We start from the raw sequence: 21022 nt of genomic DNA on the forward strand, positions 1-21022 counted from the left end.
CCAGGCTCAACACTGTCTCCTGCCTGGTGGCCCACTCGGAAGAGAGGATAGCATCCCTGCTGGGCAAGGTGCAACGGCTGTTGGCACTGTAGACTGCCACAGTGCAGACCATAAAGTCGCTGCTCGGCATGATGTCTAGCATTTATCTGATCCAGCTTTGCAGGTTCAGGATGTGACCCCTTCATCCTGGATGTCTCCACACCAGAGGCCTGTAGCTGCCATAGGAGAGGGATCTCCACATCAATGTCCCGCAGCTAGAAGAAGTGTTCTGGGCCCTCAAGTTGTTCATTCTGTCCCTCAAGGACAAGGTGGTGAGGGTCTTCACCGACTATACCACCATGATGTTTGATATCAGGAAGCAGGGGTGGTGGGGGGGGCTCGAGGTCCCCAGTGCTCTCCAGAGGTGCGCAGGACTTGTGGCACTGGGCTGTCGTCCAAGAGCTGTTCCTCATCCCTTTTCATCTGTAGGGAGTCAAGAACACTCGCTGACTTCCCTCAGCAGGGAGATGCGCTCTTGCCATGAGTGCGAACTTGGACAAGATCTGGACCACCTCTTCAACAAGTGGGACATAACCCATGTTGGTCTGTTTGCCGTGGCGATTAATTTCGCCTGCAGGTTCCACCAGTGAAAGAGCATGGGGTGTGTTTTTTCTTCCCGTCGGAAGGCGTGTTCCTGTACACATTCCCTTGGTTGCCTCTCATGCTGCGAGTCATCAATAAACTCAAACAGTGCCGATGCAGGATGATTCTCGTCGCTGAGGTAGATTTGGTACTCAGACCATCTCAGCCTGTTGCCTTCTCCCCTGGTTAAGCTTCTGGTGGTCGTGGATCTGCTCGCCAGAGAAGGTGCAAACCTACATCACGACCCAGGACCACGGAACTTGTAGGCTTGGCTCCTACGGCCTTAGAGTTCGGAAGGTATGAGCTACTGGCGGACTGCAGGAGGTCCTTGCCAGAGTGTCATCGACTCTTCAGTGCTGCGGGCACAAGTGAAAATGTTTCGCGGGACGCAGTAGATCAACCCTCTGAGGGTCAGGGCCCAGCAGATTCCTCTGTACTTGTTGTCCTTGGCCAAGGCAGGGCTGGCACCCACCTCTATCAACCTGCATTTGGCGGCTATCTCCCGCTACACCAGGTCTCGCAGGCGCTTTGGTCCCACTGTCTCATTGAGGAGTTCCTCAAAGGACTGGTTAGATCGTTCCTGCCGGTGAAGGTGCCAACCCTGACATGGGAACTCAACATGGTGCTGAGGAGGCTCATGGGGGATCCCTTCGAGCCTATGCATCAGCCCTCTCTTCCTTTCATAGAAAACAGCTTTCATTGTGGCCATCACCTCTTCCAGGATGGTAGGTGAGATCCAGGCCCTATCCTGCAAACAATCTTCTTTGACTTTTCACAACACGAGGGTGGTGCTACGAACACACCCCTCTTTCATGCCCAAGGTTCTGTCGGAATTCCACCTTAACGAGCCTTTGTTGTTGCCTGTGTTCTTTCCGAAAACGTTGTCGCTAGCTGAGAGGGCCTTAGACTCGCTGGATGTGGCTTACGCTCTGAAATTCTATGTGGCACGCACAAAGAGTTTCCAGGGGACGTCTGAGCTATTTGTGAACTTTGGTCCTGTGAACCGTGGGAAGGCCTTGTCCAAGGCTTCCATCTCCAGGTGGCTCTCCAGGTGTTAAACAGACCGCTGCCGGGCCGTCTGAGAGCCCATTCCACCGAGTGATCGCTGCAACGGCGTGCGCCTGCTAGACATCTGCAGGGCTGCCACTTGGAGGTCTGGGGCAGTATAACCCAAAGCTCAGCGATTGGTTTAGAGGATGAATAAAGTTTGTGTGGAACGGAAACTTCCTTTTACCAAGGATTCCTGGCCTGATGCCACGGAATATTCATGAGCATATGAATCTAGATCAGACCCATGCTGCAGAACAATAGTTACAGGTGAGTAACTTGTTCCGCATCGGTCTTGGAGTTTTCACTGAATTTCAAGGGTTTTAGTACGTGCGTCTCCAGGTCAATTTCTCCCCTTTTATTTTTGACTATTTGAAAAACAAGCTTCATTTTCTAAACCTGGGTTGTATAAATCACTGGAAACTGAAAAATGACTCGGCATGGTGGTCCAAACAACGCTCTGTTCTGCACATGTTCGTTTCTCTTCAAAGTCCTTTCTTAATATGACACTTTAGGATTTGGTTTAACCATGATTATTGTAGTGACGCGTTTTAAGACTTTGCATGTTTAGTTGAACTATGCAACGCTTTTAGCATTCATCATTCGGCTCGGAAGTGATGAACTAGGTCAAAACAATTGGCAGCCTACTTTGACAGGATGAGGCAAGATTGCTTAGCGGAAGGGAAATGTTGCATTATATAAGCAATTCAGATTAACTAATGTATCCTGTGACACACAATAGCATGTACAATACACTATCTGGTTTCCTTGTCCATTATGGTGCCACTGGTACCTCTTGTCTTGCAGACGTTGGTATAATTTAGATCTCATGTCCCACTACCCTCATATTTAATATTGTTGCATTGGTGGCGTTTCAGTGGTTGCCCTGGTATTGATTCCCACCTATATGCCAGCCCTTTCTACACCCTAGTGTAGATCAAGGATTGTCCAAGTCCTAACCTAAATTCCCCTCCAATATGTGAAGGGTAATCTCCCCTCCCCCCAAGCCGCCCCACACTATTGGTCTATTCATGAAAACCGTCTAGTTATGCATGTCCCTAATAACCTCATCTAGCTTTTTGTCTGGTCTTTGAGGAATATCTGCAATGTAACCAAGTGCACGTGCGCTTCAACAAATGATCAATTGCACCAAGTTGACTAAGTTCCACCTGAATAGATAGATTGATGGGAAATCCGAGGGTGGCTTAGAAATTGACATGTCTGATATGAAATCTGCAGTGAATAGAAGCCAGACAATTATGGAAGACAACGGAGTAACCAGAGGACGAGTGCCAGCCAAAATTGGATGGGTATGAAAAGCTATTTAGAGCCCAAGTATGAAGTTCTATCTTTTACGTTTTAATTTTATTTGGTTATCCTGTGAACTAAATTAGAGCAAAAGGACCAGTCATTTCGTATTTAGCCTGGAAGCTTGTGTAGGTGGAAAAAGGCACACAATAGATGGCTTTTTGGGGGTTGGAAATGTGCTACAATTAAATGGATTGTTGGGGGTACAAAATGTGTTGCTACTATTAAACCCTCCATTCTGCATACTCTGAAAAAACCTCAACCATACTTGCATTGCACACACTTCACAACACCCAACATGAAACCATCCAGTGCACAATCACATGACGGCTACCAACCAAAAACGCACCTGCGCTCAGTGACCGTTTCTCCGAACTGAAACTGGCAACAGCACATCAAGCTCTCTTGGTCTTCCTCTCAATCACACACCCCCAACCCTCCCATTTGGAGTTGCACCAGAGTGCCAAGAGCGTGGTACAAGACCCCATAACATTAACACACAGGCATGCATTTTTGTATTCTGTAAACAATCTCATATGGGCCTGTTCTATTTGGTTATGTAAACTGAATTGAAGCCGAGAATAAAGTTGATATCCTGAGTTGAATTCGTATAGTTTGGAACGTGAGATTGAAAGAGGACTGCATCTGTCTTGGGTAACAATTTTCTCCAGCTTTGGATCTTTCATAATTACACATGCAGTATGCATATTGCCAGTCAGGCTGGGAATAATAGGTAACAGAGCAGTTTGCTCTTAAAATTGAAACTGCTAAATTGCTCCAGTAGTCATTTTGGGTTGTATTGCTCACAATCAATAGAAAGGGCTCCCTTAGCTCAGCCCCCCTGAAGGCCATCTTCAGATTTTTAACAATTGTGTCGGGAGTCCAATCTCTTGGAATTCTTTGCTTACTGGTTTATTGCACATGTTTTATCTCTTCGCTTGTGATCCTTGACTCCAGTGCTGTCTGGGGTTATTCCTGTTCTGGTGGCAGAGGCCCCTTTGGAGCAGTTTTTCTTGCATGGCGTCTTCATCCATCCATGGTGGATCCTGGAAAGAAGTCTCTTCAATGCCTGTGCCAGATGCAGCCTCAATGTCTATATGGATCTCTACTGCCTGATGGGAGTCAACTGCCTTGTCAGAGGTCTATCTCTGAGCACTCGTTGATCGACTTCCTTGTTAATGACCCAGGGTAAATTGTTCAGCTGTTGACTACAGAGCACCCATACTGTTGCAGGGGCCTGCTATGGGACACCAGTACCATCAGGAGTGGGGACAGTGTGAGCCATGCCCCTGACCATGCAGGCCTCTGCCACTGTAGTGGCACAATGGTTCCACGGTATACTGGCCTACAAGCCTGTGCTCAGTGTGGGCCTGCAGGCCTTATGAATGAGAGACAGACTCTGTCGTTCCTCTTTGGGAGTCTGCAGCCATTCTCGTGTCTGCAGAGACTCCTTTTATTACCTTGGGCAATGAGTCATGCCCCATGTTAAAAGGGCAACACACTTGGGAGGGTCACACTCCTCCTTTTTCATAACAAACAAATGTTACCAAAACAAACGACCCCCCCTCCCCCACCCCCCCCCCCGTTACAGAATGAGATGACTTGGGCTACTTCAGACTCATTGGATCAACAACAAATGGGATATGCCACAGCTACACACATGGGGCTCACATGGTCATAGACATACTACACATGACCTGCGGTTGGTGAACCGCTGGTAGAATGTTGGCAGTTCAACCACATGTTATAACACCTTTTATTAACCTGGGGAGTGGAAACAGCAACCACTGAGACACCATTGTTAGCTGCTGGCACCATATAGCGCACACCTTCAAACTGTGGTATCACAGCTTCACATAACTGTTCTTCACTGAGACCACTTTAAGCATGTAGCTAATATGCAGGCTCACAGCATCAAACGTGTTTACTGAGTCTCCTCTTTAAGCAATTGCAGGACTGCAGGAGACCAGTTCACTTTCCATCAGCGTCCTTTCAGGATAATCCTTTCCACAGGTCCAGGTCCGCTGATGTTCAAAGGCCGCTAAAGCTTCACCTGGGGGCACCAGGGGCCACATAGGCTTACTCACTTGATGTTGGGGTAGGCAGTGAGATGCGGGTAGCAGGGTGTCCAAGCTGCACGAGGGTCAGGCTCAGTCCCTTGATGTTGGCAGTCAGTGAAACACGGGTAACTGGGTATTTAGGCTGCACTACATGATATTGATGGGGCCTGGGGTGACAGGATATCACTCACCCCCCCCCCCCGCCCAATCGGGAGTGTCACCATGTTACTGGAGCACAGGAGGGTGCACAAGCACTTGTGAGGAGCTGCAACCCTCTCTTGCTCCTAGCTCTTATGCTGGGTGGTGAGCTTGAGGTCTGCTTTGGCTGGACACTGATGACAGGGTGTGACCTGGTGTTGGGGCCTCTTCTTGTCCTCCCTGCCCCACCCCCCCATCAGGCAATACACCGATGCTGACGGTGTAAGGGATGTCCCAGCTCGGGATTTGCAGGGATTGTAACAAGGGTCACATTGGCCTGGTCCATGGCTGGTGAGCCCAGTAGGGTGTACACCAGTGGCAGGGCGATGAGGCCTCTTAATGCTTGGTTCTCTCCGGCAGGCAAGAGTGTGGGCAGGAGGCTGTCGGTAACTGGGGGCGCTCACCAGTGTTAGTGTGACACAGGGGGCTGGGTGTCGCTGGTGGCAGGGTGATACCTGAGAATGCTATGTGCATTTCGTGTGGAAGTTAAATTTGCAGGGTACTCGCTCATTGTTTCTCCAGTGGTAGCTCCTGCCTGCTGGGGAATGTCTGGCACCCAGGAGCTGGTTTTAGCTCCTGCTCATAAAATATTGACTTAGACATTGTGGATCAGCAGGGTCCTCCTCCACTCCCAGTAGTAGCCCTTGCTTACTGGGTTCACCCACTGAGAACTTAATTTCCAAGCTGTTGACCATAAACCTAGGTATGTTGACATTGAGACAAAGGCGCCTTCTGTCGAAAATGGCTGCTTGTAGTTGTTGGGCGCCGTGTTTACCGGTCTTCTGGCAGCCTGCAGGCCCTGCAAGACCAAGTGTTTGTTTTTTTTTTGTTTAACTTGAGTCCTTTTTTAACACGTGCGTGTTTAGTGATGCCTGACTTGCAAAATGAATGGCCCAGTGAATAATGACGTGGGCTTTCATGGCTGTCAATGTCTTTTCCCCCCTAAAGATGACCTGTTCTGCAACGGGCTGATTTCGTGGAGTAGATGGCGACAGCTAGAGTACTTGCCTGGCCTTTCCCCTATGTATGTGGAGCAATTATAGGCGTGCAGTTAACTTTGTTGGTGTGCACCGCCTGAATCCGAATTGCACTGGGCTTGGCGAGCGCCGCGTGTAACCGATGATTAAATCGATTCTGCCATATGATTCCAGCTGATTCTACTCCTTACCGTTCCATATCTTTCTGAGGTTACTTGGTTTGATTTGTTATTTAGCAAGTCACCTTTTTTGTTCCCTTAACGACTGCCATTTCCTTCTCTTGCAGGTTTCAGCGTGAATCCCCCCTTGAAAGGTATATTTATTTGTGCGCGTCATAAATGTATGTGGGCGGTTCGCTTGATAAATTGCACCGATCACAAACTCCAGTCTTGACAGTGAAGGGGAAATATATCATGTTGGCGGGATATGTTCGTGTGACGCTTGTTTGCCTCATCGGGCGCTATGCACTTGTGCTACAGCAGAGTCACCGGTGCCCCGATTGTGGCCTGATGACCACCGGTGAATAGATTTATTTATATCCCAGGTGGGCGTTGGGCTCCATAATTTACCATTACTTTATACAAATTGGCATCATTGCTCAAGCAGCACAGACACAGGTTTGGGGTATAAGGGCAGCACTTTATACCGTTTGATAAGTGTCGAATTCAGAATTGTTAATATTCCTAGCGTTAGTTTTCATACTCTTGTGGGGTCCGCATTTTGGAATATGTGCGTTACCCAGCAGCTCTGAAGCCCATGATGTCAATTTAAAGAGTAGTGGACAGAATGGATTTCTGAAATAAAACACACTGAGGCTTCAGTTTGCGGGTACAAGTGGCTGCTTGCGACATTCAACATTATGTTAACATTGCTTTGCTTTTTTCCTTTAGATGTGGCGCCAAGATAACACGCAGGTGGCATCAGTGCGCTGTAAGAACTCTGCCATGATGGTGCAGCCGTCACTTCTAGGTAAATTGGCCTAATGTTTGGTGGGCAAGTGCTTACTAATAGCCGTATGTCACAAAGGCCCTTACAGTAGATGCCCCTTGCACGTGTTGAGGAATCTAGGTCCTGCAGTCATTTGGCAGCCCCTTCCTGCCTCTTGTCTCTAGTAAGGGTTTACATCACCTACCTAATCCTGGTGTGCCCAGACTGTATCCACGCCAGCTCCTGTCCAGGGCTTGCCTTCATAAGTGCCCCATCTAGCACAGGGCGCACGCTCTCCTGTGACCTCGTTTGATCCCTTCCCTGTCTGCGCCCCCCCCCCTCCTTGCATCACTGATCTGCTGCCTCGTCCACCTGAGCTTCGTGACCCTGTGCCGAAACCTCTACTGGTGCACACTGCAGCGTTCAGGTAACTTTCCAGATGCTGTTTGGAGCATTGTCTGGGATTTGGTTGTTTGTCCTGTATTCCATGTTTGCATTTGTGGGGACGCAGCATTGCGTATACACTGAGGCCTGGAGTTTTGTGCGTGCAGTAATGATGACTTTTTATTTGCTACTCTTGACCGAGTGTATGATGAGAACGTTAACCACGTTTTACAATTCTGAATGCACGCAAGTCTGAGTAAATGTGTGTCTAGGAGTTCATGCCACGTGACTGATATTGATCTTTGTCTTCTAGCTCTTCTCCAGGGACAAGGCTGGATGTATTTTGATGGTAAGCGGTGATCAGTTGATCGGTCATTATCAATGGGGGAAGAGGGGTTGTTTGGAGCTATTTTCGCGGTTCCTGCAGACGGGGTACATTTTGTGGGCCATTATGATGGCTTTATTTTACAAATGGGAATCTCTCCGACAAAGGATGAGGGATGAACTTGTACCTGACATGGCACGGGGGACTTGTGCTGCAAATTGCTTGTAAAACTGCGCTTCCTTATTTTTTGTCCCCATTCTCCCCTCATGCAGGGATGCTGTGCTGTGGCGAGTGACTATAATTCAGCTTAAAACTGAACTTGCTGCCATACCTTCGGCAGCCCCAGTGACCAGCAGAAGGAAAATCTCCCATCTGTATGTACCGGTGTTTGGCGGGAGGCAGTAAGTCATTGTGGCTTGGAGGATGGGGGTGTGGATCTCAACTTTGTTGTAATTGGGAAGTGTTGATTGGTGTCAATTGGTCCGGCAGCCTATGGATTGTGTACTGTGCTACTCATTGCAGCAACGGGCGTTGGAGATCACACTGCAGCCCTTTGCATGCTGCACCTGCCGCAGAGCCTAGAGTTGCTTTTGGACACTGCGTTGTGTGCAATGGGATCTCTTGAACATTGATACAATGACGAGCCCATAGTTCAGCTGATGAACAGTGGTGAAAAAGAGCTTTTGTCTTTCGCTCCTATCTGATGTATTGATCCAGCATGACTTGGCAGTTTGTATGGAGTGTTATGTAAAACCCGCAATTCCAATTCCTTTCCAGCCTCGTGATACTTATTTGGCCTACTGGGTACGTACGCTTGGTCTTTTCGATATTAGAGGGTTGGTTGAGTGCGTTCTTTCTCCTGTATTGCCCGAAGGGTCGAACAGAAGTATTTAATCTTAAATCTGCCACAATATATTGACTTGCAATGTGGCTATCTTGGTCTGGTTGTCCATTTGTATTGTAATGGAGGGAAGGTTCGTTTTGTGTGGTAATAAACATTCTCCAGCATTGGATCTTTCATGGATTCACATGCTTAGAATATTCCCCGTCAGACTGGGACCCCTCGGTACACATATATAGCCTTTTCCAATAGGAAAACTTCCGACACTTTTGTGTCCTATCTACGTCCTTTTAGGACCCGCCTACGCATGCTCTGTAGGCCGTCCCCGTATAAGAGGCCTGCCCCCGCGGTTCCCCTTCAGATTTCAACCGTCTCCAAAGTAGTGGGATCTCCTTGCGTTGTCTTACTATTTTGTACAAGGTTGCATTACTGGAATTGGAGTCATATGGATTGTATATATTGCCTCCACCCTCATCATTCGGCGGATAACTGCGACATATGCAAAGGGTTTTCTCAAAAAACCCTCAGACCGCAGTCGACGACTGGTGGCATGGCTGAATGATGGAGCGGGGGCATACCCCCCTTCGGAGGTAGGCTCCACACAATCGGCGAAAACATCACGCCGCGCTACCTCGTCAGAACCGCCGGCGAAGAAATCTCGACCGACGGAAAAAGAGTCGTCTGGAAGTCACTCAACTAGAGACTCCTCGTCAAAGAAATCATCTTCATCAAAAAAGCATGAAAAGGAAAGGAAATCCTCCTCGGGCGATCATCATAGATCGACCACGAGTCGAGAGTCGAGTAAAAGCAAGCCAAGTGTGGAAAAGGCGGGACCGCCAAAACCACCTGCTAACTCACCGTCGTCGACGGCGGCCCAGTCATCGGCATCCACCCTGCCACTTACGCAGGTGGCATCCACCGTCCCACCGACAACGACGTCGACGATGGCCTCGTCGACGGGGGTTCTACAGGAGGCCTGAAGTTTTTGATCCGACCCCCCCGGATACTTTACTACAAGAACAGGCTGTGTTGCTGTCCTCGGAGGACGAGAATGAGAGAATAGCTGGCCCATATGGTTTCCATTCTATTTGTAGGAAGGATTTGATCCACAGTAGGGCAGTGTCTGTTATCCCGAGTCCTTCTAATCTCATTATGAGGATGTCGTGATTAACTGTTGAATGCTGAAGATAGGTCTAGAAGTATCAAGGCAGTACTGTTTGAGTCTGTGTTTATTTTTAGATCGTCCCATATTGAGAGGAGGCTGATTCCATTCCTCTCATTGGTCTGAAACCAATTTAAACCTGGTCTAGTAGGCAGTGCTCTTCTATGAATTCTTGGGTCGTTTGTATATGTACGTTTCGAGCAGATTGGCTGTGTACAGGATGTTAGAGATGGGTTTGTAGTTGGAGAGGTCCTCTACGGTTCCGGCTGTATCCTTGAGTGGTTCTGGCTGTATTCTTGAGTAGTGGCCTGATATATGCTGATTTGAAGGCTTGTGGCACTTTCCCTGTTGTGATGGAATATCACAGGAACATCCTCAACCTTTCAATGTGAGTTCCTTGTTTAAGAATTGATTTGTATATGTCTCGGGGGCAGGGGTCATCAGGAGAACCTGAGTTGTTGCTTTGATTTGCCAGTTTGATGTAAGTCTCCGTTGAAATTTCAGAAAAGCTTTGTAGTTTGTTCAGATTTTCCTCCTGAGGATAGATGGGGATTGTGGTGTTATCGGGTGGTTTGCTTTGTATGGTTTGTTGGATGCTGATGGTTTTGTTTTTGAAGTGGTCTGGTAGGTTATTGCATAGTCTTATTGTAGGAATTGGTGTATTGGTGCAGCCTGGTGGATTTTTTAATTTCATTTATCATTTTGAAGTTCTTTTTGGGTGTTTGGTGCTTCGAAGATTCGGTTGTCATAGCGTTTCCTTTTTGTAATTTCTTTTTGTATGCGCGGTTATGTTGCAGGAATTACAGTTTATTCGCACTGTTTTTTTATTCTACAATCTGGTTAGTCTTTGTTTTTTTCTTTTCATGGTGCTGAGTAGTGGGATGAACCATTTTTCCATTGCTCTTTTATGAGAAGGAGTGAAATGTTTTTCTTTGGCGATGTTGTCCATAGTTGTTACAGTCCAAGTGTGGAGCAGGGCTACTTTTTTGTCCAGGTCTGCTTCTTCCATAAATGTTGGGTGCGGTTTGCTGAGCTCGAGGAGTTCAATTAGGTTGGTGTTTTTGATGGTGCTCCAGTTTCTTTGCATAGTGGTCGGTGGTTTGTCTAGTTACCTATTTACTGGAGTGGTCCTTTTGATTACGAAGGTAATGATGAGGTGGTCACTAAAGAGTATTTGAATTGGGGGTGCCGTGGTAATTAGTTCTTTGCTTGCGAAGATTGCAACAAGTGTATGCCCTGCCGAGTGGGTTGCTCCTTTGACCAGTTGTTGTAGATTCATTGCTGCTAGTTGGCTGGTTAGAGATTTTTGTGTGGTTGTGTTTTCTTCTTCGAACCAGATGTTGAAATCTGAGGACGATCAGGTGATTGGGTTTGATGGCCAGGGTGGTTATTGCTTCCATGAATGCGTCTGCGAAGGTTGCATCGTAGGTTGGTGGTCTGTATATCAGTATGAATTTCAGGTTTGTTTTGGGGTTTACTGATGGGCATATGATTAAGGATTCACATTTATCAATGTTTAGTGGGTCTTCCAATTTGATAGCCAGGTGTTCCTTGTGGATGATTGCCAGTCCCCCCTCTTTTGGTTTTTCTGTTTGCTTGGACGCACTTGAAGTTTTCAGGTAGGCAGTTGAGGGTGATCTTGTAGTTGTCGTCTAGCCATGTTTCTGTTACAAATAGGATGTGGATCCCTCCGTCGCAAAGGAGAGTATATTTTGGAGGCATGTTTGGACATTAACCTTGCATTGATTAAATTGCAACAGATCTTTTTGGTGTGGTTTTGCTCATTTGATCCTTGTTTTGGTTTGTAGTTATCCAGTTGCTGTGCATTTGTATTGGCGTTGATTGGATGAGGATCAGCGAGGGCTGCATCTTCATTGAAGCGGTCTGATAGACTGAAAGCTTGGATGTTCAATAGCAGTGCTTCCATATTCATGCCAATGGGTTGAAGATCAGCGGAGGCTTCTTCATTGAATCTATCCGCTATGTTAATAGTTCGGTTGTTGGTTATTAGTACTTTGTCGTTTTGTCCGGTGTCCTGTGGGTGTTGGTCGTGGTCTTCCCATACTCTTATTGGGTGTTTCCTTCTTTTTTCTGCTTGTCTCGGGCGATTTTTTAAAAAAAATTTTTATTTTTTTTGCATGGGCCGATGTGTGTCATTGGGGTATCCAGGTTCTGGGGTTGTTATGAGGTATGGTGTGAGATGTAAGGATTTTTCTCTTTCGAAGTGCGTTTGGATCATATAGGTGTTTGGCGGGGTGTTTCCTGCATTTGAGGTTGTTGCTGCTGTGGTACATTGGAATTGTGTGTCCATGTCCATTGTGGCATGATCTTGTGCTCTTTCTCGGTGCCCATTCCTGTTCCTGGGCATTTTGTTGCTCGGTGCAGAGATAACGGGTCGAGTGGTCGACTGTAAATTCGAACTTGGCGGTGTGCACTGGCTGCATTGTGCTCTTTCTGCCTTAGATAAAATCGAATTCGATTTGGCTGTGTACTTGATGTTATCATTCTTAAATTCACTTCTTGCTGGTTGTACAACTGTTACCACCTTTTTTAGGAACAGCGTTTGCTGTGGAGTACATCCTGAATTAACAGCCTACCTTGTCCTCTGTCCCACCCCTGTGTTTTTGCCGTGCACCCTCCACCCCCCCTATATGCCTCAGTACATCAGTCTGGCAAGTGTCCTCACCACTGCAGCTAGCTATGTCGCTATATATCTCTCCTATCTTCTCTATTTCCTATCCTATTACTAAATCGGGCCGAAAGAAACTTAAGAAGGGCAAACTTGGCTCCAACTGAGGCCTTTCTATTGCAGACACCCATGTCACGGCTTCTGCCAGAGAGACTCTCAGTCTTTGTCGTTACCTAACCCGACCAATGGACCCAGTACATGGTTGCCTTTCTCTCACCTATCGCTGCATCTCCCATTAATGGGAGGTCCTTCTTTACCTCTTCACCATTTCCTGGGTCATATCAGAATAGAACCTTCATGTTTCAGGGTCCTCAACCCAACCGTCTTCTTTGAAGGGCTCCTACCTCACCTCTCGAACCTTAACTCTCCCTCTGCACAGGCTCCCTTGCCTGCTGTGCCTTCCTCCTCCTCAGCACAGGCTCCCTTGCCTGCTGTGCCTTCCTCCTCCTCAGCACAGGCTCCCTTGCCTGCTGTGCCTTCCTCCTCCTCGGCACAGGCTCCCTTGCCTGCTGTGCCTTCCTCCTCCTCGGCACAGGCTCCTTTGCCTTCCGCCTCCTCCTCTGCACAAGCATCCTTGCCTTGCTTCACTGTCCCAGCTCCCTTGTTGGCCTTGGCTCCTCCTATGGCCCTGCGGCTCTCTTGCCACCCGCGGAAGACCTTCAAAGATGGAATGCTGCTCCATATTGCCACGCTCAACTCTCGCTCTGCTGTCACACTCGTCTGACATCTGTAATCGCCTTGAACACATGGATCTAGAAGTGCTGGCCATTATGGAGACATGGTTCAAGGACGGCTCTGTCACGAGCTTCGACACTCCTGCCTGAAGGATACAAGATCCTCTCTGCGCCCAAGCCTAGGAGGACAGGAGGGGAGTGGTGCTGATCTTCCCAGAATGGATACCTGTGTCCATCACCACCCGGGCCTACTCCTCCTTCGAGTACCTAGTCTGCACACACTCTCTCCTAAATCTTCTCTTTATGGCCACCTTCTATCAGCCACCAGGACAATCCACTCTTCCCCTCTGAATGGTCTGACCTGGTCTCCTCTCTACTCTCCTCAACTCCTCCTGCTGGGCAACCTCAACATCCATCAGGACTGTCCTAACCCCTTAGGAGCTTTCCGCAACCTATGTGAATCTCTCCCTTTCTATCATACCTTCTGGCTCCACAGCGGACCACACTTTCGATGCTCTCATCTCAACCGACGTCCCTCTCTATCCCTCTCACTACCTCTCTTGGATGGATCACTCTTCACACTTGAAGCTCTCCTCGCCTCATGCATTGGCACTCCCGGTGCGGCCACTCAGTTTCAAAGTCACCAGACCCATGAAAAGAGTGACAGCGGCTGCATTTGCCTCCACCTACTCTCCGCCTCCTACTCCTGCGGGGCCCCCCCACCCTGACACTGCCCTCTCTAACTTCAATCTCAAAACCCTTAATACTCTTGCCATGAGGGTCTGACTGAAGCCTTCCAAAAAGTGAAACTATTGGTATGACTCTTATGTCTGCTCTGAAACGCAAGTGTAGGGCAGCTTAGCGGAAATGGAATTAGTCAGGAGGACCCTCTGACAAACTGGCCTGCCGCCTCCAAAGGCAATGTAGACGCTGCATCCACACCAATACAAGTCTTTATTGAAGCCTGCATCTCCATGGCATCAAACAAGGCCATACATTTCAAAGTCTGTAAGGAATTGGCTAATCCTGCAGCATCCTCCTCTTCGTCACACCCACCCAGGACCTTTGCTCGGCCCTGGCTGCACACTTCACTGCAAAAGCCCAAGACATCCTCTCCTCTCTCACACCACATCATACACCAACACCTGTGGAGCCTCCCTTGGTTCCTCCACCACTTCTCTCTTCTTTCATTCCCATCACACCTGATGAGGTCACCAGCGCCAGACAAGTCCTGTCTAAGAAGGCCTCATCCAAACAGGTGGACCCCTGCCCCTCCAAAACCATTAAGGACAACATTGACTCTCTCAAGCAAGCCTTGGCTTATATCTGCGATCCTTTGTGCCACTGGAGTTTTCCCAACTTCTCTTAAGCACTCCCTTGTGTACCTTCTGCTTAAGAAACCCTCTGCGGACCTCTCCATTCTGACAAACTACCGCCCCATCTCAATCACCCCTTTCCTGGGCAAAGTCCTTGAGGCTGGCTATCTCCCAGTTCACCCTACACACTGAATCTGCTGGTTGCCTCCATGACCATCAGTTTGGCTTTAGAGGATCCAGAGGCACAGAAACTGCTCTTCTGAACACCTGTGAAGACCTCTCAAACCTTGACACTCCCTCTGTCCTCATTCTTCTTTCTCATTATTATTCTTGCCTTTGACACAGTAAACCACAACATCCTGATCGCACGTCTCCGTGACACCTTGGGAATCACAGGTCAGGCTCTGGCATGGTTAACCTCCTTCCTTTCTGACTGCCCATCCCAGGTGGAACTTTGGTCCTTTCTCTCTATATCACTCAACCCGCGGCGTTCCCCAGGGTTCTAACGTGTCCCCCTGGTTCTTCAATGTCTACATGGCTTCCCTGGCACATGTGATTGCGACTTTCTCCTCTAACTTGCAGTGTTATGCAGATGACACGCAACTCTCCTTCAGGCTACCCTTAGCCACCTCTACCTCGCTCATATCGGACTGTCTAATTCAGTCCTGGTGTGCTGCAAACAACCTTCACGCAACACCAATAAGACTCAGCTTGTTCGCATTGGGACTCCTGCTTTCCCCCATTCATTCTGGCCAGCCTCACTTGGGCCTTCGCCCACACCCACCTGCAAGGCAAAAAAACATGCTCAACTTCGACTCCACTCTCTCCTTCTTCACTAACATTTCAGGCATTTCTAAAAAGTCCAACTAGCAGCTGCACCTTGGAGGTACTCTTCCTTTTCTCACGGTCTCCAGAGACCTGGTTCTCTCGACTGGACTACTGCAACATCTGCGTTCTCAACCTCCCAGCTTCTGATTTGTGCCCTTTGCAACTCATCCAGAACAGAACCGTGAGGCTTATCCTTGGCCTCAAGCCCAGGGACCGTGCATCTCTGACACTGAAATCCCTTCACTGGCTCCCCGTGGCTGCAACGATCAAGTGTAAGATCCTCTGCATTGTCCACAAGGCTTTCTGGGGCCTAGGACCTACCTATCTTCAACAATGCCTACCTAAATACTGTCTTCCCCCGAGCCCTCTGCTCATCTACCTCCAACCTTCTGCAAGTGACCCGGTTCTCCAAGCAGATTTGGAGGGAGATCTTTATATTCAGTAGGGTCCTCCTCTGGAACCGCCTCCCTGCTGCCCTCCACCTTGAGCCTGATCTTAAGTTCCAGAAACTCCTTTTCTCCTCTTCCTTCTCTCGCCACCCTGCTAACCTCTCTCTCTGCTCTCGCCCTCCTTTTCCACACAGCCTGCTGACTAGTGTACCTCGGACTCCCACAGGCGCCCGGCACCCTCGCAACTCCTCTCGCACTTGCCTTTGGGCCTTTACTCGCCTCATCACTACTGCATTTGTTCAATGACCCATGAGTGGCATCTCTCAGCACTTACCCCAATTTCTGACTGATTGGGTGCACTTACTCCCCCCTGCACTTGTTCGAAACCCCCCCCTCCCATTGTACCATCTGTGCACTTGCACGATCTGAACTTAACATGCCTTTTGAAGGTTGTCCTGTCTCCCGACCTTGCATGGTGGTGCGCAAATGCACTTGGAAAAACTTCAGAATCGTCGTCGCACCCATTTGCTGTTATCTACACTGTAAACTGTACTATATCCACTTACTCTGTCTGTGCAGACTTGTATCGTATAACAATTGAAGGGCTCTGAATGAATTATTTTTCACCCCTTGTGCCCTTCCTCCTTGAGCACTTTGAAACACTTGCCTTCTGTATAGGCGCTACACAAATAAACATTACCATACCATTGGTTTAGCATCAGTCAGAGATGAGTTGGGCGTACAAGGCCAAAAGTGGACTTTTCAGTTGGCCACCTTATTTTCAGACTTTCCAGATAAGATCGAGAGTTATGGTAAGCTCTGAGCAAGAAGCTGTCTCTTGTTTTGCTAAGCTAAACTGCAGGAGATTGAAGTAAAATGCATTTACTTTTTTTCCAATGTGCACTTTATTGAAGATTTAAACCACATGCAACATCCAAAGCACACTTCGGTAACCACGGAACGAACTTGTGCCCTTCGGGCAAACAGAACATTATGCAACATAGTCTCCCCCCCCCCCCCCCCACCTTTCAGTAACCTTCCGCCTCCATTGATATCCCTCCTTCCTTTGCACATATTGCAACTTTGTCCCACCAGCTCCGTTCACACCACCATTTCGATCTGTGAGTACACATTTCTTCCTGGATCAGCCCCTGAGCCTGTTCACCGGGAACCCAGATTCAGTGCAAAATCGTTTACTGCGTTTGCCTACCACCATCCTCCCCATCCTCCCCATCCTCCCCATCCTCCCCACCCTCCCCACCCTCCTCTCCCCACTCAGGCCAGTACAGTCTGCAGAGTCGGGTTCATGTATAATGCATCATACTCTGCCCATTCTATCTATTGAGAGCCAGCTTGGCCATGGAGACCCGCTGTTTTCTTTCCATAGTGCACATACTAGTGGCCACATTAATCCATTCTCTTGTCCCTGGGAGGAACTCATTTTTCCACTTAGTCACTATACATGACTTTGCAACTAGCATCAATGCTGCTGACATTTTAGCGAGTTTCCTGCACTCCGCTTCCATCTCTTCGATGCCAAACAATGTCAGGAGGGGTGCTTTTATTCAAGCTATGCCGTCTAGCTCTTTTATCCACCTCAGGACTTTGTCCCAGAAAGTCTAACCGGGTCACAGTGCCATCTGTGGAGTAGCTTAATGGAATGGAGGCTATATTGACAATAGACTGATGTCTTCACTATACCCCTGCACAGTCTATCCCATAGGTCGGGTCTAGGTTGGTTCCCATGTTACGTTCCCATCAACTCCTCCGTTTTTCCATAGATCCCTTACTCCGTGAGACCAGGGCCCCATACATAGCTGAGATCAGCCCCCTCATTTCCATCCTTTTGTCTAATAGTAATTTGAAGAGTGTAAGGTCCCTTTTGTATCGTTTCGCTCAGGTTCATTCTTGTCAGAGCCCCTTTTAGCTGTAGTAAAGTGAACACTGAAAGTTTACCTATGTCCAATGCTACCTCCAACTCAGTTATGGCTACAAAGTCCTCCCTCACCCCCCAAATTCCCTCAATAGTTGGTCTATCCTTTCCAACCCTGCCTCATACCATTTCTGGAATCTTTCAGGATTCGGTATTATGTCCCGCACCCCTGGGACCCAAAAGTGTCCCAATGGGGAGGGCCATGTAGGTAGTAACCCCCTCCATATCTCTTCCTTGTCACCAGATGTCCCATAAGGTACCCACAATAGGATGGTCCCGAATCCTCCTCGGGAGTCTATAGGGATCCATAGCCATTCTGCTACCATAGCCGGGTGCAGTTGTAGGTTGTCCAACACAATCCACTGCTGATCACGTTGAGATCTAAGATGAGGTATGAGGACTCTGAGCTGTGCAGCCTGATAGTACATCTTCATATCTGGCAGGCCCACCCCCCTCCTTTCTCCTTGAGCAGTACCAATGTCTCCCTAGGGATCCTTGCCCTTTTCCCCTGCCATAGAAATCTTGAAATGGAGCACCTAATATCGCTGAAGAACGCATATGGGATGCAAATGGAGAGCATTTGGAACACAAAGTACTCTAGGGAGAACCACCATTTTGAGCGCATTAAGGCAGCCCAACCAGGAAATTGTTAGCCTCTCCCACTTTTTAAAGTCCTCCTTAATTTTGTTCATCATGGGTGGGAAGTTTGCCTCAAATAGTTCCCTACAATTTCTTGTGACATTTATGCCCAGGTATTTCATCTTGTCCAGACATATCTGCATCCCCAACGATGTAAACCTTTCTATTTCCCCATCCCTTTTCTTATCGAGGGGGAAGAGTGCTGATTTGGACCTATTGATTTTGAATCCTGCCCAACGGCCATGTTACTCGAACAAAGAGCGCTACCGGTCTCGACTGCAGTGGGTCCCTGACGTGCAGGAGCATATTGTCTGCATATAATACAGTTTTGTATTCCACCCCCTCAACCAGAAAGCCCACCACCCCAGGGTCCGCCCTAATCTTTTGGGCCAGCAGTTCCATGGAAAGTGCGAACAGTGTTGGAGACAACCCTGCCTCGTTCCTCTTCCCAGTTTGAACCACAGGGAGTATCCTCCATTCACCACGACGCTTGAGCTATGGGACGAGTAAACGGCCATAATACCTCGCAGAATTTTTCCACCCTATCAAATGTCTCAGGATCAATGGATAAGAGGGAGGGGTCCCCCAGCATATCTTGGGATACATGGATCAGGGCGAGGGTTTTCTGCATTGTTTCCACTCCTTGCTGGCCCTTAATGAATCCCACTTGGTCTGGGTGGATGAGCCCCGGCATATAACCTTTCAGTCTGGTCGCTAAGATCCGGGTGTATATTTTAGCATCTATATTCAGTATGGAAATCGGGCGGTAAGAAGCACATCACCCAGGGGTCCCTCACCTCTATGTATTATTGTGATGAGTGCCCTTACGAATGATTCCCGTGTTCAGTATTCCATTAAACAATTCTGTCATGAATGGGGACGGTGCGGAAATCAATGTCTTATAAAACCCTGCTGTGAATCCATCCTCCCCTGGGGCCTTTCCCAATGGTAGTCTACCCACTGCTCTCCTGACTTCTTCCTCAGTTATGGATGCGTCTAGTGCCTCAGTCGGTTGGAGGAAGCTTAGGTAGGTAAATCTCCCGGAGGTACCCCTTTGGCGCCCCCACTTCATGGTCTGCCTCTGAGGTGTAAAGTGATTCATAGAAGGTGGCGAAGGCCTCCGCAATACCACCCGCAGGTGAGTCACTATCTCCCTTAGCTCCCTCAATTTCTGTAACCCACCTTTGGGCTTGTTACCACCTCAGCCTTGCAGCGAGTAAAGCACCTGCCTTTGTCCCCCTTCTCATAAATCCTTTGTTTCAGATACTGCATATTTCACATTTTTTCCCATGCTCCAGGAAACGTAGTTCCTCCCGTCTACCCCTTGCTGCCGCTATGTATTCCTACCGGGAAGCTCATATGCATTTTTGTACAGTTGTTGAATTTCTTCCCGAAGCCTACCTTCAATTAGCCCCCGTTCCCTCTTTTTCCTTGCCCCTGTTCTAATTAGAATCCCCCTCCAAGTGGCATTTCCTGCCTCCCATTCAATGTCCCTCCGACCTCTCCTGTATCGTTTGTTTTAAAATATTCCTTAATTTCCTTAACCAGCTCCATATGGAATACAGATCCTTTCATAATGACTCGTTACACCTCCCCTTCGTGCTCTTGGGGGTCAGTCCCATCCATTTTAGCTCCGCCGTGACCATGTCATGGTTCGACCAGGAGATCGGAGTGATCTTTAAGACCTCTGCGTCTTCCCACAAGTCCCTTAATGTGTAGATATAATCTATTCTGGTATGTGTACTGTTTGGGTGAGTAGAAAGTGTAACCCCTTTCCCGGGGTTGGAAATACCTCCATATATCTCTCAACCCATACCCATCTAGTGCTGTCTAAAATTCATAATGTCCCGGTCCAGGGGGCGGTCCTGGTCCGTCTCATGTAGTGTGTCTAGTTCTTTATTGGCCCAATGTTAAAATCCCCACCAGTGATGAGGTGACACCTGCTCTCAACCAATATTTATACCATTGTGTTCTTCAAGAATCTGAGCTGACCCTGGTTTGGGGGCATAGACCGTAGTGAACGAGGCGACCGACTCCCCTTATGTTGCAATGAGCACCAGAGCCCGCACCTCCACATCAGACCAGTTCTTAACTTACATCCCAATCACTCAATATTGAATGCCTATCTGCCGACTTGGGATCCTTCTCTCCTTCCACTTGGTGAATCTGGTCTCCTGGATGAACGGGATGTCCAACCCTGATCTCCGGAACTCTCTCGTTACCAAGGACCGCTTCCTGGGTGAGTTAACCCCTTTTACGTTCACGGTGCCCTCGTCCGAATCCTCCTAGTTAAAGGCACCAGGTTGGAACTGAACCACCTAGGCACCCATTCATTCGGGGCCCATTCGCATCAAACCTCTTACACCAGATTCCCCCTTCAGTCACCCCCTCCCCTCTACAAACCTCTTAACAAAACCACACTATCTTCCATCATTTACCAGACCCCTTCATCAAACCCTTCGGAAGAAAACCGCTTATGTAAAACAAACATGCGAACAAGAGACCCCAAAAGGACCCCACCAAACTGTGACCTCCCCCCATTCCTGCGAGTTGATGCTCATCTGAGTGCAGGTCAGTGTGGGCTCAGGTTTCAGCCCCAGGTTGGAGTGCCCAGCTTCCTATACTTTCTGTAGCCTAGTGTGCATCTCCTCCTTGGGCCCCTCACTTGCCAGTGACCCTCCTTAATCTTCTCCCTTGAGGTGTG

At 48.5% G+C, this 21022-nt stretch overlaps 2 non-coding genes and 1 pseudogene across 2 annotated transcripts; all 3 read left to right on the top strand.

Moving 5' to 3' along the window:
* Positions 1-6348: 6348 nt before the first annotated feature.
* On the top strand, positions 6349-6424 carry LOC138565436 (small nucleolar RNA SNORD47; annotated as a pseudogene).
* A 538-nt stretch (positions 6425-6962) lies between these two features.
* Positions 6963-7028, top strand: LOC138565486 (small nucleolar RNA SNORD75). The gene has a single exon (XR_011301351.1). It is a non-coding gene; the product is annotated as a small nucleolar RNA SNORD75 (small nucleolar RNA).
* A 1447-nt stretch (positions 7029-8475) lies between these two features.
* Positions 8476-8559, top strand: LOC138565451 (small nucleolar RNA snR60/Z15/Z230/Z193/J17). Its single transcript, XR_011301324.1, has one exon. It is a non-coding gene; the product is annotated as a small nucleolar RNA snR60/Z15/Z230/Z193/J17 (small nucleolar RNA).
* The last annotated feature ends 12463 nt before the right edge of the window (positions 8560-21022 follow it).

Source organism: Ambystoma mexicanum, chromosome 1q (genome assembly GCF_040938575.1).
Source record: "Ambystoma mexicanum isolate Mex_15411 chromosome 1q, UKY_AmexF1_1, whole genome shotgun sequence".
Classification (NCBI taxonomy): domain Eukaryota; kingdom Metazoa; phylum Chordata; class Amphibia; order Caudata; family Ambystomatidae; genus Ambystoma; species Ambystoma mexicanum.